Source organism: Protopterus annectens, chromosome 10.part0 (genome assembly GCF_019279795.1).
Source record: "Protopterus annectens isolate FY-2018-M chromosome 10.part0, PAN1.0, whole genome shotgun sequence".
Taxonomy (NCBI): Eukaryota; Metazoa; Chordata; order Ceratodontiformes; family Protopteridae; genus Protopterus; species Protopterus annectens.
In genome coordinates, this window is record NC_056744.1 from 515,734,915 (window position 1) to 515,752,784 (window position 17,870).

The 17,870-nt window shown below is 40.8% G+C and overlaps 1 long non-coding RNA gene across 2 annotated transcripts in view; it reads right to left on the bottom strand.

The window, feature by feature from the left end:
* Window positions 1–17,870, bottom strand: part of LOC122812794 — a 173,363-nt gene that overhangs the window by 124,588 nt on the left and 30,905 nt on the right. For both annotated transcript variants that reach the window (XR_006366571.1, XR_006366570.1), the window contains exon 3: window positions 6,224–6,268. This is a non-coding gene — a long non-coding RNA (uncharacterized LOC122812794). The remainder of the gene's footprint in view (window positions 1–6,223; window positions 6,269–17,870) is intronic.

The following is a 17,870-nucleotide window of genomic DNA, read 5'->3' on the forward strand; positions in this document are numbered from 1 at the left end:
GGACACAGGTAACTTGTAAATGGTTCATCTCCCCTGGCCCATGCTTACACTTATCAAGGGTATCAGAACTTGTCAGAGACTTGGGATGCATGGCTAGGCTTAAAAAGCCCTTGTGGTCATTAACCTAGTAAACACCTATGACCCTTTAAAAAAGTAATGCATTGCTATCAATGTCTGCAGTTTGTACTGAGAAGTGGTAATCCAAGGATCCATATTGGGCCCCCTTCTATTTAGCATATTCATTAATAACTTCCATAATACTCTGATTCAAGGTACCGCGATCCAATATGTAGATGATTCTACAATCATTTGTATTGCCAAATCCACTTCTGAGTTACAACTGCTAACCCAACAAGCTTTTACATCTACTGAAACTTGGATGTCAAATAACCATCTCGCTCTAAACCCCACCAAGACTAAACTTCTATTATTTACCCCCAAAATAACTACCCCCTTAAGAAGAATGAATTCTCTGTCCACTCCCAGAACAATACTACCATAGAAATTGTCTCTAGCACCAAACTCTTAGGTGTCGTCATTGATGAAAACCTAACATTCTCCCTCCATATCCACAGCAATATTAAAAAAACACACCAGAAACTGGGTACCCTGTATAGATATAACCATTTCCTCAACCCTACTGCAAAAAAAGCTCTAGCCTCATCCTTTTTTCTACCATCCCTATTATATGCGGCCCCTATACTCACCAATATCCAGTCCTGTCTGAAAACCAAACTTGACTCATGTCACAATAAGGTCGCCAAATTTGCAACAAATGCAACATTCTCAGTCCATCACTGTTCATCTTTATGGCAACTAAATTGGCTTGAACTACCATATTATCTAACCTACCTACAGTTAAGAATTGTGCATAAAATTATATATAAACCACTAACCTGCCCTTCTCTTTTCTCCTTACTGTCTTTGTATCACTCAAACAGATCTCTTAGATCTGAAAACAAAATACTGTTCAAAGATAAAAAAAACAATCTCTCAGCTGGTCAAATGCTTTCTTCTTTTACTATGTGTAAACTTTGGAACACTCTCCCAACTTCAATTACCTCCATCTGTAATCCTGCCCTCTCTTTAAGAAGTCCCTTAGACAACATCTCTCCTCAGACTGGCTATGCTCGTGCCAATATATCTCTCACTAAACACTGCTTCCCCTTCTTTATCACAACTCTCTATGGCTTGATGGTGTGTCACCTAACTCTCTCTACAACCATACCAGTTTTGTCACTCCAGGCTATCTTTCACTGTCTTTTGTCTCCCTCTCAACTCCATTACTAACCACTAGAGCCATCACTTTGTCTCGACAACTTCCTCTTCTTGCACTTCAAATCTCTAACAGTTAATATCTAAAAACTGTCATCACATGTGTTTTTACCCTTAGCAGTCTATAATCTATATGCTGACTTTCTCTTGCATAAAGTCCTCTAACAATGCTAATTACTTGCATAACGTAATTGGGTAGTATGTATGCAATTAATTAATCTGAACATTTGCTGCTTTGCAGTAATTAGATAGTATGTATATAAACAATCTAACCCTTTTGCTCACGCTATGTCCTATCTTGTTACTGCATAATACCTGTTAGCTCTGGTATGTATTTGTATTTTGTACCTGACTTGTTAATATCTGCTAACTCTGTATGTATTAGTACTTGTAGCTACTTGCTAATTGTATGTGGAACTTTTCTCCCCAGGCCTCCACCTAGGCCCATTGGACCTTCCTGGTAAACAAATGTAATAAATAAATAAATAAATAAAATGAATGAATGAATGAATGAATAAATAAATAATCTCAGTGCCTGCATTTTTTATTGAGAGGGGTAATCTTAATGTCTGCAGTTTGTACTGAGAGTGGTAATCTTAATGCCTACAGTTTGTACTGAGACTGGTAATCTCAATGCCTACAGTTTGTACTGAGGATGGTAATCTCAATGCCAACAGTTGGTACTGAGAGTGGTAATCTCAATGCCTATAATTTGTACCGAGGGTGGTAATCTCAATGCCTACAGTTTGTACTGAGAGTAGTAATCTCAATTCCTACAGTTTGTACTGAGAGTGGTAATCTCAAAGGCTACAGTTTGTACTTAGAGTGGTAATCTTAATGCCTACAGTTTGTACTGAGACTGGTAATCTCAATGCCTACAGTTTGTACTGAGAGTGGTAATCTCAATGCCTACAGTTTGTACTGAGAGTGGTAATCTCAAAGGCTACAGTTTGTACTGAGAGTGGTAATCTCAATGCCTACAGTTTGTACTGAGAGTGGTAATCTTAATGCCTACAATTTGTACCGAGGGTGGTAATCTCAATGTCTACAGTTTGCACTGAGAGTGGTAATCTCAATGCCTACAGTTTGTAGTGAGAATGGTAATCTCAATGGCTACAGTTTGTACTGATGGTGGTAACCACATTGCCTTCATTTTGTACTGGGGGTGGTAATCCCAATGCCTACAGTTTGTACTGAGAGTGGTAATCTCAAAGGCTACAGTTTGTACTGAGGATGGTAATCTCAATGGTACATTTTGTACTGAGAGTGGTAATCTCAATGCCTACAGTTTGTACTGAGAGTGGTAATCTCAATGGCTACAGTTTGTACTGAGGGTGGTAACCACATTGCCTTCATTTTGTACTGGGGGTGGTAATCCCAATGCCTACAGTTTGTACTGAGAGTGGTAATCTCAGTGCCTACAGTTTATACTGAGAGTGGTAATCTCAATGCCTACAGTTTTTACTGAGAGTAGCAATCTCAATGCCTACAGTTTGTACTGAGAGTGGTAATCTCAATGCCTACAGTTTATACTGAGAGTGGTAATCTCAATGCCTACAGTTTATACTAAGAGTGGTAATCTCCTGAACTTCGATGTCAGAGTGCTGAACATGGTACACACTGGACGCTGTTAGCCTGCAAAGTGTAGTGAGTTTCTCTTCATTTTGTGTGGAGGCCTGAACTGAAAAGTAAATTACAGAGCCATAATATAGTAGTGTAAATGCCACACAATTCAAATGTACTACAAAAAGCACCTCAGCATTCCTGAGAATGGTTCTTCAGTGCCACGGCTGCACATCTATAATGATATTGAAGGGGTTATTTTTGCCAAAATATTCTGAATTGCTGTGTGTACCAGATGTTATCCACATAGATACAATTACCTCAGAAAAGAAAATGAATGCACTGCTGTGGAGAATGAAATGGAGTGAGAGAATGCTAAAACAGAGAGTTAATGACAATGACCTGTTGTTAAGATTTTAACACTTTGTAAAGCCAAATGGTGTAAAACATTTAGAATCTTCTCAGCTACAAATGTCTTAAAATATTCAAACAACAACATTACTGCTCAAAACAGGCCAGTTTGTACTAGTACATAGAAACAATTCCTTGCCAGCAATGCTTTTTATGAACACAAATTTGAATTATGCAAAACTGATACTCAGGGGAGACTTAAGAACAAAGAGTTTCAGCACATGTATAGCAGACTAGACCAAAGCTTTTCTACGAGACATGGTTTCTTAAAAATGTTTCTGAAGTGAATATTGAGATAAGTCAGGTAATACTAAATAGAATAGTGGGATAATCCATAGGAATAATCCTGCTACAGTACATGACAAAGATGCAGAAAATTATAGAGTAAAATGTGTTTTTGAATTAATCTAATGCAACACATTATATGTCCAGAGAAATGTCAACATTTCTTATGAAGAAAATAAGAGTGACTAGCAAAATAAAGCAGCACGGATTGGATGAGGAGGTTCTCCATGAACAGTTACATGCTACTGTGTCCCAAGATAACTTCTTAAACAAAGTGATTGTTTTAACAGCTTATATACACCTGCAATCTTCCAGCTGCTGTGTACCGCAAACAATCAGTTTCTACACTTCACTAGAAGTTGTTTTCATAGAAAGTGTTTCTAACAACTTAGGATCGGTGTTACCGGATATACCAATTCAAAATGTGAATATTGAACATATTTTCCAGTAACTGGTTATGTTAAAATCTACAATGATTATACAGAGGATTCAAGCTTGATATTCAGAGCTAGAAACCTATGAATCTATGTACTGTCAGACAGTTACAGCACTAGTAAATGGAATTCTTGGCATGTGGTCTCAGGCCTGGGACTATGATATATAACATTGATGTAGGAGGTAATATAAGTAGATTCCATACAAACCAGATCTGAACTGCATGCCTATCTGTAATACCCACTACAACTGGATTTTAGGGAAGCAGATATGACCAAAGTCAGTCCTAATGATGTAGTGATTGGAATCATGCTCCAGAACTGATGGGTGACTGGAGCCATGTTCAAAGATAAATCCAGTCTCAGGGATGAAGAGAGCCAGGCATAAAGATACATGACCATGGCCAGTCCAGAAGATGACGGGATAGTTTAGCCATACACCCTAGATGAATGGATGATCATAACCACACACTGAGAGGGATGAATTTTGAATGACCCAATTCATACTTCTAAAAAGATGTCTGCACCAATGTATATACTAGTATATTACTATTATATTACTATTAAATGCTAGGAAGAATGGATAATCATTCCACTTCTCTGTGTGATGATTTTGGAGTTATTAAATCAGTAGAATTCCAGAAAGATGACTCTGTTGGGGACATGTTTTTTCCTTCTTGATTTAAATAGTTCCCTCCCCATAATTCAACGGGACTGCAGTGATGCTATGAAGATAACCTGAAAAAGACTTTTTCAAGAAAATTAGCCTGTTAAGTTGGAATACATTTTTATATATTTTTTATTTATACTCTGTTGACTGGTCTAGTCCATTTAGGTCAGTAATCTGTTTTGATTGTGTTTTCAACAACTCTTGACTGATTGTGTCAATGCCAGTGAAAAGGTCTGAAATAATGACCTTGTTTAAAAGAGAGGATAGCCCCCACAACACCCAAGCAACATGTTTTTTTCACCTACACTCACTTAAGTAATACAACATACTCTGAGCTTGCAGAACTTCAGAGTAAGTTAAAAACTCAGTTATAGTGAAACCATTAAATGGAGCACACTTGATTAGTCTGGACTTGATAAAAAATATGTAATAGACATAACCAGAAACAGTTGCATTTCCAGCACTACTATACACACACATGTGAATGTGTATGCTTTCCTGGCCATATAATTTTGTTTTACTCCTGATCTCCCATGACCATTAAGTCTCCCACCTGTTTGTTCAATCACCCTTTGTTTTCCCAGAGGAGAAATCCTTATGGGCCACTTGTTCCTCGGGGTGTAAAAAGTGAACAACAGTAGTATGCCATCATCTGTTGATAATCAGGTGTTTTCTTCTTAGCTTTGCCATTCTGCTCTCTGCATGCTTGCTATATCACATGAGGCTGGAGGCAACAGGCACAGATAAAGAAATATCTACTTATCACAGTCATTTCCACTCAATAATCATTATTTTCTTGAAGGCAAGCATTACTATCGATCCCTGATCTGTATCACAAATTTTAGATAGGGTATGCACTCTGGGAATGCAGACCCCAATGCACATCCACAGCGAAAGGAAAGTAGGCTCCATCTTACCACTCATCTTCCTCCTTGGCTGACTTCTCCAGCACCAGGGCCATAACTGAATGCCAGCTCATCTGTGAGTTAGATAGGTCATACATACATCACAGAGCTGGGATAATTGTACTATTGGAATCTGCAAGCCTGCAGAAAATGGATGCACCACCCATACTATGACTCCTGACTCATTAATTCAATATGAGGGTACATAAATGTAAAGGTACAGATACAGCTCCTCCTGCCTCCCCAAGGCATCCGGGCTAATAAGCTTTTTTTAAACACAAGTGTGCAAGTGTGAATTTATACTGCATTTTGCTTTGTCTTTCTGAGTTGTGGCTGAAAAAAAATCACAAATATTTTTCTCTGAAATGAATTAAGTCAAACATTAGTTTAAAGTACATTAGAGTATGTTAAAGCTATTCTTAGTCATTGTACGCACTAGTTTTGATACACCTGGACATTGCTAAATATGTTGAAATCTGTACACATAATCCATTAATAATCATATGTAACCAATATAACTGGCACTCAAGTTTTCTGGATTAATTAAAAGCTCCATAAAGTAATTTTTCAAAAAATACTATTTAAATTATAAATGTCAGACATTCTGTTTAGAAAATAACAATATATGGTGTTCCAGTAATAATTTCAATACATCTTTATTAAATGTAAAAATAGCTTACTTTTGGTCCTCGTGGTCCAGTTTTGCCAGTATTTCCGCGCCTGCCCTGCAAGAGTTTAATTAACATTTCTGTTATTCAGAAAATGATTATGAGTTTATCATACTAATTTGTAATTTCATCATCATACTTTTTAAGTTACAAACTTCTATTATGTACATTTGAATAGACCAATGACCTCAAAACAACTTCCAATTGCTTGAATATGTAGTTTTAAACAGTTCCTGTTTCCTGTTTTCCTGATTCTACTTACTCACCATTGTTTGATCAAGTTTGTTAAGCAAGCTAAAGGAAAGCAGATTTCTATGAAACTAATTCTAAACAAGAAAAGAAAGACAGAGAGAAAATAATCAACGGCAGGGGATTGGTTAACATTACTGTGAAATTAACTCTAAACAGGCCAAACTTTATCTGGAGGGGCCTGACAGACATAAGATAGTTCTTATGAGGGGTGGGTGAGAATAAGCTGCTGGGTAAAGTAGGATCTACTTTGCATTATAGCTGAAACTCTCATACTAGGTGTCCTAGCATTTCTTATCAGGCTCATACTATACAGGAAAAAAACAGTGCAGTAGTGCATCAAGTAGTGTTGTCACTTCAAAATAAGAGGTTCTCTGGTTCAATTCTTGGCTGGAGTGCCTTCTGTGTGTATATATGTCCTCCCTGTGCTCACATGTGTTTCCTCTGGGTGCTCTGGTTTCCTCCCACATTCCAAAGACATGCAGTAGGTGGATTGAATACTCTTAGTGTATTGGTGCGAGTGTGTTTGTTTCTATGGTATAAAAGACCAACTGTGGTGGGTTAGCCACATGATAGTGTAAACATTGGCTCTAGCTGATTGCCATTGTTGAAGTGACACCCCAACCCCATGTGCAAAATATGGGAAAAAGTGGTGATGGCTGGATATAGTCCCAAACTGAAAACAACTCTATAAGAAACTTCAAAAAAGTAGCCTTACTGAAACCTGACTGCTTTTGCTAGTAGTCAAGATCTGTTTTTGGAGGAGGAAGGGAAGGGGGGTCATAAATGCATCCCCTATATTCATTACTTAATATAAGCACTTCCAAGATCTCTTCTTCTAACCCTATCACAGTGGAACTAGGCAAGGAGCACGCCACTTCCAAGAACCTGTTTCGTGATATTCATTACCCTAGGCAGTACTTTCCTTATTAAGCCTTTTGACAAACTGTGCGTTAATATGCAGACACTAAGCTGTTCAAATTGTATTTAAACATATGTGCTAAAAACTTCCTTTTTATTGCAAAACAGACTAATAACTTAATAGAAGATATAAACTTCATATACAACAATCAATCTTTCATGAATGCTTTATATCTCTATCATGTTTTTCTCTACTAAAAAGAAACATAATTGAGTAGTTTTAATATTTAAGGCATAATAAATATAGAACATGTGTTACTTAGGGTACAGATGATCAAGGATTCCTTTGCTAAGATCAGTTGCTCTACAAGATGCCAACAAATGATAATTTATATCACAGTATATACTGACCTGCAAATTGCATGAACCTACCTATGCTTAATGGGAAGGTTTACAACATTATTATGCAGCCCACCACTGTCCATTTAACCTTTGTCAAGGAAATTGTAGTATGGGGGCACCCGCTGGATTTTTTGCAGGGGGGTGCAAATCCAGAGGCCAGAGCTTCAGAGTATATCTTATGTGTGGATAACTACGAAAACTATATAACACGGTTAACTGTAAAGTACTCAGATCTTACATACTGTTGCTCATTTCTTGGCTAAACAAGTATGCGGTTGCCAGTAACATCGAATCCTTCTGTAAGGCATCTCTTGCAGGTCCTTTCTTAATTTTTGGTCACCTGCAGCTTTAAGAAACTGTGTCCACAGTGGGTGGGGCACACATGCTGCTCTTCCTACACAGTGCAGGCTGCCTAGGCAATTACACAATCAGGTGGGACATTGTAAATTATAGCAAAGCCACTCCCCTGGCTGTTGCAAAGTAACACAAGAAATATTAATAAAAAAAAAAAACATATTCAATAAATCACTTAAAACTGCACAGCAAGTATTGTGGATGTCTTAGTGCACATAGCATAGCACTAGGCTAACTGCCTTTGTGGGTCATTTTAAGCCTAGCCAATTACCCCATGTGAGAATCAAACCCTGCACCATGTGTCTGTAAGGTAAAGACCTTAACCATTATACCAACCTCCCATAAGAATTCCTTCATCTCAGTGTAAACCACAATTGCGATGAGATACAAAGCATTGTAATATGGTAGGTTGTGAGCTGGGTAACTTCATGGTTAAGTTCCTGCCTGAAGCAAATTCTGGCTCTAAATGTGGGTGACATCATGGGTGGTATGAATGAACACTTCCATCATAAAAATCTACTCAGACGTCTATCATTACAGACCACCTGTATCAGTAAATATGCACAATCTCTTCAGAAGTAAAAGTAATCTAAATAATTCCACATTAAAAAGATCTGTAACTAATGAAGAGGTTGCTGTTAGCAAACAACTTTATATTTCAGTGTTTCATCTACAAATAAAGTGCCTATTGCCATTGAAGAATAAATTGCCTATGCTACATAAAAAATGGTAAGCTGGTAATATTGCAATAGGGATGACAAACTGACAATAGGTTCATAGTTTCTACGCATTTCATCTAAGGGGGGGTCATACTTAGGACTGCAGCACCCCACCCCACCCTTAAAATACAATATAGTATTAGCAATCCATCTATGTGTTGTGGGAGGAGAACCCACAGCCTTCTGTATCAAAAGCAGGCACAATATATATTGTGCTACTAACAATGCCTTTAAGTGCTTTAACACAACAGTGATACCATTAGCTAAAAAAAACAGTTCCACATTGTAAACAGACAGCATGCGCAGCAGTAAACTTCTCTTCCCTTAAAGCTTACAATTCCTTGAAAATCCACTTGACACAACTCCTTGAAACTCATTTATTTTGCTTAACAGCTTGGTGGCTGGGGTAGAGGATTCAGGCTCTTGTTTCCTGTAACCAAGGTACAGGGTTTGAGCCTGAATAAATTAACTAACTATCTACTATCCCTAACTGGGGCATTTCACACACACTTGCTGGCTGGCTGCTTTAAGAATCCAGTTTACATGCATAATGTGGAAACAGCAACACAAAAGCAGAATGTCTTCTTGTATTTAAAATTCCACTCACAGGCAGAAAGGAAGAACGGGACGTCTGTTTGACAATGCACACACAGATGTGATGTGACAGGTGTGTGTGATTGGACTTTTCTTAAAGAAGGAAAGGTAGAACAGGACGTCTATTCGACAATACACACACAACCGTGACATGACAGGTCTGTATGACTGGAGCAGCAACACAAGAACAGAATGTCTTCTTGTATTTAAAATTCCACTCACAGACAGAAAGGAAGAACAGGACATCTGTTTGACAATGCACACACAGACGTGACATGACAGGTATGTGTGACTGGACTTTTCTTAAAGAAGGAAAGGTAGAACAGGAAGTCTGTTTGACAATGCACACACACCCCAGGATTCACGAAGCCTCCGTGTAAGAGTTATATCTCTTACACGGAGGCTGCAGTTAAACGGAGTGATGTCAGCATGCTCTGCATATTCATGAGAGCATGCTGAATCACACCTAAGTCTAACACGGTCCATGTAAGACAGTAGGGGGCGAGTCCGTAGGCTGAGCCCTGCAAGCGGACATGCCCCCAGAAGTCTAAAAGTGCCCAAAGTAGACACCCACAACAGAGTCCACGGAAATGTGAATAAACACAACACAACACATGCCCCTACAGACCATAAACATATAAAAGAAATATAAATGAACATGTCATATTTTTTTTAAATTGTAAAGATGTTTAACCGTGAGTGCGCTCGTTTGCGCGGGTGTGCCCGTAGCGCAGCTACAGTTAGCAGTCAATGGGAAAGCATATAAGAACTAAATATGCAAAATAAGCCAGGAAGCAATAGCGTAGCGGTAGAGATGCCGGCTGCAGAGCAGGCATTCATGGTTCGAGCCCCACAACACAAATTTTTTTTGCAAAATAAGCAGGAAACAAGTCCCTGACACATATGTACACATAAAACCAGAATATATGTAAAATGCAATGAAATATCCCATTTATATTGAATAAATGTGAGCTAAGAAATGAATATAAACTGCCAGATGTGCCCATAGCTGAGCTACAGTACAACAGAGTGAGTGTATGTGCCCGTAGATAAGCATTGGTCCAACTGGTGCAAACTGAGTGCCCGTAGCTGAGCAGTGGTTTACCATGCTAAATATATGTGCTCCTAACTGAGCTGAGCGGAATATGCATGCCGATAGCCAAATGAGGCTTAAACCAGCTTACCCCGTTTGCGCGGAGCTGCGCACCGCGCAAACAAGCTAACCGACGGGCAACGGTGAGCAAGCCGTATCAAAACTGCCTTTACACAGACACACCCCTCAACATGTCTAGACAGTCATGAAAAATAAAAAGCAGTGGCCAGGTTCGAACCCAGGATACTATACACCATAGTCAAGGTACAGAACCACTAAGCCATGACAGCAGTACCTAGAAATGCAATAATAGCTCATATATAGGAATGAATACAAACTACAGCATGACAATGCAGGTTTACTGAAGTTGATACAATTCCAAACTGGCCAATCACAGATATGTGCGGGAAAAACGGACTATATAAGCCCCATAGGCGGGAATACACAGCATAAACGATTGTAGAACAGACCTGCAGGCAGAATGTCAGGTGTAGGTGAGGGTAGTCGCTTTCGAGCGCAGAGGTGGGGTGTTGAGGAGTCCAGGTACATGGCCTGGCTCCGAGTCCACAACCATGAGGCCCAACTCATGCAGGGCCAGGTCCTCTGTGGAGCGTACAGGGCTGAGGCGTGGGACCAGTTGGCTCATGAACTCACCAGTGCCACAGGAATTCCAAGGACAGGTGAGCAGGTCCGTCACCACCATGCGGACCTGAAGAGATGCAAACAGGACCAACTGAACCTTTGGATCCAGGAGGCCCAGCAATCACCCAACGCCCCACCACTGAGTAAGTAACAATTAATTATGTATGTAGAAAGTTAAACTACCTGAAATTATGGAGATGTGTATTCCAATATTACTTCATTTATATTACAGCTGCAGGTGTCCGTTCTGTGAACCGCAGAGCCTATGCCGATAGGCTGGTGCGGTTGCGCCACCAGGCAGGTCAGTAATCCACTACTAGTAACTGTAAAGATATATAAATGTATGACAGTCAGCAAAAGAGTGCAGTGTAGCCAGGAAGGAATTAAATCTGCAAGTAACAATGTGAAAGTGTATGCAAGTATTGCCTGATTACAACAGTTCCCAGCCTGTAAGTGTAAACTAAACATGACACTGTCCAACATATATTTTGAGTAAAACTGCCCTGCCTGTAAGAAAATAGTACACAACCTGCAGCAGCATGTAAAGTATAGCTGCAGAAGAGGATGAAATCACATGTGTGAAATATATCCCTGTGGAAATACTGAAACATGACAGAAGTGAGACTGCTGGAAAGAACTGTAATAACTGTTGTTAAAACATGTCAATAAAGCCTAGAAGTACCAGTCTGAATAGTAACATGAAAGCAAGTGAGAGAGTGTGAGAAAGTGTCAGGAATACAGCAATACAGTAGTTATAACCCCTGAATAAACCATACTGCAGTTAGGACAGAATTAAATGCATGTGAGACTCAGAACCAAACAGCAAAATCTGTTCAAAGTGTTGCTGCATGTGGAATGTGTACACCAACATCTGGATATGTTTCTCCCAGTCTGAAATACGCAGATAGGATGATTGTCTGATATACCAAACATCCACACTTGTCCACAAGTATATAAAGCACAGGTAACAGGATGATATCTGAACAAAGCTCGATATGAATGTGTATGAACAGCAATAAAATGTAGATTGATGTTGCAGTAACAGTTCCATCTGCAAGGTTAAGTAGTTAACATATAGGACACTGTAGTTAGAACAGTAGTGTGTATATAACTGTAGCTATTAGAAATGTACAGCATATGTATTTGTATTCGAAGGTGTTAATATTACTTTATTTACCCCACCCTCTAACCACCTATAACCCATTCCACGTGAAAATGGTATGTGCAATCACAATTACCACCCCTGGACGTCTGTCCTGTTGGGTCATATATATTTGCATGTCTGTTGATGCATCCGCCCTGTTCATACATCCACACCTGATGGCCTGTTGCCATCAATCAACCCTGCATGTTGTTGGACTGTGTATTACTGTTCAAATTATGCATGTGTTATGCACGCTGTTCAATGGTGTGAATATCTGGGTGTTTGGTTAATGGGAATACTAATGCATGCTGTTACAACTAATTGTGAATGGTATTAAATGTCACTAACCTAAACTGTCATGACATAATGCAAAACATAGAACGACAGGGAAGGCGGGTTCCAGCGGACCCACCTCTCCCACCTCAGCTGGCGAGTGCACCTGGCACTAGTGCCGAGTCTGGACCCTCCTCCGGTGGCCCTGTGCCACCTGCGGGTGGAAGCGCTGCAGGGGATGGGGCTCGCCCCCCCTCTGCAAGTGTGGCCGGAGGAGATCCACCACTCACCCTCCGTAGCGTCCGGACTGTGGTGCGTAGGGAGATTTGGGACTCTGTCCTCGAGCCCCTACGCCAGCTCGAGGCACGGGTGGCGCAACTAACAGGCATGCCCGTTGCCCCGCCTACACAGCCCCCAGCACAGCCCCGTCCTGGGCAGTGAAGGAACAGTGGCAACTGCCTATGGGTGGGGATATCAGTTCCACTGTTGCCATCTGTGGGCTCATGGGCTCTGGATATCCAAACCTCCGTCCCCATCAATTGTGTAACCCCCCCACACATGTCATACACCGCCCCTGTATGCGTCTTGTTTGTCTTGTCTGTTAACCTACCCAACCTACCTCCCCAGCTGTACCGACTACCTTCACCTGACATACCACTCTCACCTGAAAAAAAAAAAAAAGGGCACTCTGTACCCACAAAATAATTACGCCCCATACATAGCTGCCCATTCCGCACACATGTCTACTGGACATGGAACCTATCAATTCCAATTGGCTGTACAACAAGTATTATTGTTGTCCTGACACCTCTGTCAGGGGTGGAAGGTTTCAAATGTCACACCAAATTACATACATATGCACAGCTGTTGCTGCTGAAGAAATGGGTAGCTATGGGCCTTACCTACATCCCTCCTGCACATCCCAAGCTTGTTTCCCTACTGTCTTACCCTCTTTGTGACCCCTTTTTCACCACTTTCCTGTCTCCCCATTTTCTTTTCTTTCAAGGAAAATAGCGCGGGTGTGCGCAAGAGTAAGCACGTTTAAGTGGTTGTAAGCGGGTGTGCACTTGTGTGCGCGGAGCTAACCGCCAGTGCGCATGCGTGAGCTCCACGCAAACCAGCGCTAACCCGGTTACAACTGCTTAAAAGTGCCTTAGGCACTTTGATTGACAGGTCTTGTACTCAGTTCAAATGAAAAATAAAATCCCACTGTGAGTCCCGAACCCAGGCAACTATAGTCTGCATGACTTACCACTAAGCCATGACTCTTATATAGAAACATTGTGCTAAAGTAAATATATCATTTAACAGTAGGAATGAATGTAAAGGGAATATAGATGTGTAGTACACAAAGCATGACATTTAGAATCACAAACAAAACTGGTGGATTTCCATAATAGTAGTGTGTGAACAGAAACAGCCATGCTAGTTGGAAGCTAGTAGGTAATAATGTCACCATAGCACCTTGCAAGACACACACATACTCACAGCAGGATAAGCACTGCCCATACCCCACAACCTCTTACAGGAACACATCCGGACCAAGTAATAAAATATGTGGAGCAAAGGCCCAAAACCAGGGACACATTACAAATAAAGTTACAACAAACGCAGACAGTTCAGAAAGTAACAGGGTCTACACCTTGTGGGATGTTTGGAAGGGTATGCAGTCTGGAACTTGAATGTTTGTCACCATATTCTGACTTGAGCCCAGACTGACTTGCCAGATAAAGGTGTGCATGAGATATTGACCAAATTATGAGGCAGAAATGTGGACAGCCTGCAAATATCTGTACACATGACGGGTCCAACACCACCATATTTGAATAGTTAAGAACCTAGACATAGCAACAGTGAATGTCTTACAGGGATGCCCCACAGACCCCATGTGAAATGTACAAACAGTAGGCAGAAAGGTGTAACACATGCAATGTTAACTATGGAGTCCGGAAAGTATTCACCACTCGCATGGCAGAAAAAGTGTAGTAATACGCTCATGCTAACCCACAGTCACAACTGCAGCATACCAGACATTTTAATGGGTGTACCCCACTGATATGTACCATTCCATGAGGCACATAACTGATAAACCTGAAGGTCTCTGGGGCCTGCTTAGCAGCATACTCAAATACCCTAATAGATGTCAAGGCCCACACCATGGCCAGACCACACTGCATGCTGTAACACCCTAGCAGATAAAGCAAGCATTCCAAGGTGTGAATGTACATGGAAAATAGGAAAGCTACAGCAGCACACTACAGTCAAGACACCTAGCAGGCATAGAAGTAGTGACTGTAAAGGGCAACTATTGAAGACTTAGCAAAAGAGTGCAAGCAAATGTGAAAGGAAAGCACACACACACACACACACACACATTAACAATAGTAGTAGTTGTAGTTGTCAGTGTACATACACAGTTAGTACAGGAAACTGGAGAAATGAATGGAGGAATGTTAATCTACAACACACCTGGAAATATGAGAGAGATACCAACCTTTACACTCACAGAACATTGTCCACAGCATAACAGCATGGTCCCTGCCCTTAACATCTGAAAGGGCTACGCCTATCTCACACACCTTTTTATAGCACTGTTCTGAAATCACAGTGAGAACTGCAATCAGTACACAACTGGCTGCATGCAATTAGCAAATGCTGGCTAACAATTGGTGCAGAGGCCATCACATGGGCATATGCAGATACCTACAAAAGTATGCTGTACTCCATGTCCACGCATGCAGTACTTTCATTGCACCCTGAGAAGGACGTGAGACAGAGAGAGAGAGAGAGAGAGAGAGAGAGACACAGAGAAAACTGCAATTAAGCAGACAGAAACAAATTGTTCAGCAACAGCTACCTGAAAGCTGACAACTGGGAAGTGGAGCAGCAGGACAGAGAACCAGACAGCAGCAGAAGCAGCTGTGACAAACACAGGTAATGTAAAGTAATACTATAAAGGTCTACATACTGTGAACCCTCCATATGTGTCATTGGTCTGTATCCATATGTATATGAAGATGTGTAAAGGGCAGGAGACATACAGCAACTATCAGTGAAGGCTGTACATACATTTGTATGTGAGAGCATGTATGTGCACATATCAATGTTGTTTGATTGTAGGTTGTAGTGCCATGTACAAATTAGGTTACACAGCTATGTATGTTTAGCAGTATGTTAGTGTGTGTATACAGTATGGTAGACAAATATGTTGATATACCTGTCTAACATATGGATATGTATGTATGTCAACATATGTATGTGTGTATATATATATATATATATATATATATATATATATATATATATATATATATATATATATATATATGATATGCATATATGTATACATACATAGAGAGAGAGATGTAGGAATACATAGACAGATGTCGATAGAATATTGTACCAACATATCTATGTAATGCACACATGCAGATATAGATATATGTAGATACATATACATAGACAGACTGATCTGACTACCTACAGGTATGATTGTATATGATGACCTGCAACACAGCCTGTCCCACCCCTCTGTCACTCACCCCCTCTGTGCCCCCCACATCTATGGCAATATATGTACATCAATATATATGTGTATATGTATATATATATATATATATATATATATATATATATATATATATATATATATAGATATATCTATATACATATATATATATATATATATATAGAGAGAGAGAGAGATGTATATAAAGTCTGAGTGAGGCACATGTGTACAGATGTATTGCAACAGGTGCCTGGTGACAAAGGCATGGAGTGAACACCAGTGTCAAATCCGGAGTATCATACCACATTCCAGATCACCCACACCAGTAACCACCAGATATGTGATTGGCCGCCCACCACTGCATGTGTCAGGGGTGAGCAGGGTCAGAAATGTGTAGAATAGTGGCCCCAATGATAGTCACAGTGGCACACTATCCCTGGAATACCTGCACATGGTATGTGTCCGCAGACATGGTGAGTCAGGTATGGACATGTAGGTCGGTGTACCGCCCACACCACATAATGGATGCCATGGTATGGACCTCACATGACAGCAACAGATATGGAGAAGGACACAGTGACATGTACAACACTGTGACAATGCACTCAAACACATTACCAATACACAGTGACTGACAACACCACAGAGTACACATATGCTACCCACATAGAGGTTACCACTCCCAGATTTACATATGGAGGTCACACCCATGACAGATGTCCAACAACCATAGTAACACCTCCCACCATCCACAACCTACATGTCTGCTGTGTGTCGTCCGTGCCACTGCAATAGTGTGCACATGTGGAGGTAAGAGTTCCTACTCACAGATAAGACACACCCTGCAATAAACCACACAGTGTTAAGAAGCGAGACTCCCCATGAGTACATGTCACACATACCCCTGCTGAATGTTAGTCAGATAGGTAATATGCCATATGGGTCACCCTGTGTAACTGTGTGACAGCAGCAGTTACCATCACACCACATATGTCACAATGGTCAGGGTAGCAGAACAGTACGCTGCTGTAGACACAGGGGCAATAGCATATTGTATAGTATTGTATTGTAATGTAATGTATTGTGTTGTATTGTATTGGTATGGTGAGGTGCCTCCTTCATTGAGTGGAACCACTGCTGCTGTGCACCAGTGTACAGGTACATATCCTGTAGTCAGGCTAGTGTTACATAGCACTCCTATATGTGTGTTTAGCTCCTGTCAGAGGTTATGTAGCATGCAACTGGGGATACCATCAGGTCCCATCCATGTTGTGTATTCTGCTGTCCTGCGGGTGTCTCTCACCTGGACATCTGTGATGACGGGGAGGTTACAGTCATCTGGGATAACTATGCCTTATTACAGGGGAGAGGGCGGGGTGACACCTGCACTGAACCTGTCCGCCACAATGTTGTCGATATCTGTGGTGTCAGTGAAATATGTGTTGTGTACTACCTATGGGCATAGAGGATGGCTCCTGACCAGGTTGCTAACATAACTGAGGAAGGCCTCCTGGTCATCTGTAGTGTCACTCTTGAATTCCCTCTCAACGTTGCCCATGTAGTCAGTATGATGGGAAATAGATCCTTACCAGTGCTGCTCAGACATGCCCTCCCTTCAGTGAATGATGCTCTGTCTTGCAGTAGCTTCCATCTTCTGTAATACAATCTGTCTATGGCTGGGGTCCACCAGACAGGATGCTGTCCCTTTGTGGAGAGTGTCTTGGTCAGATATGGGATTGCATGATCCATGCATTCTTGGAGATGTTTGTAGAAAGCAATTGTGTAGGGGTCACCATTGTGGGTTGTATCTGCCACTGGCC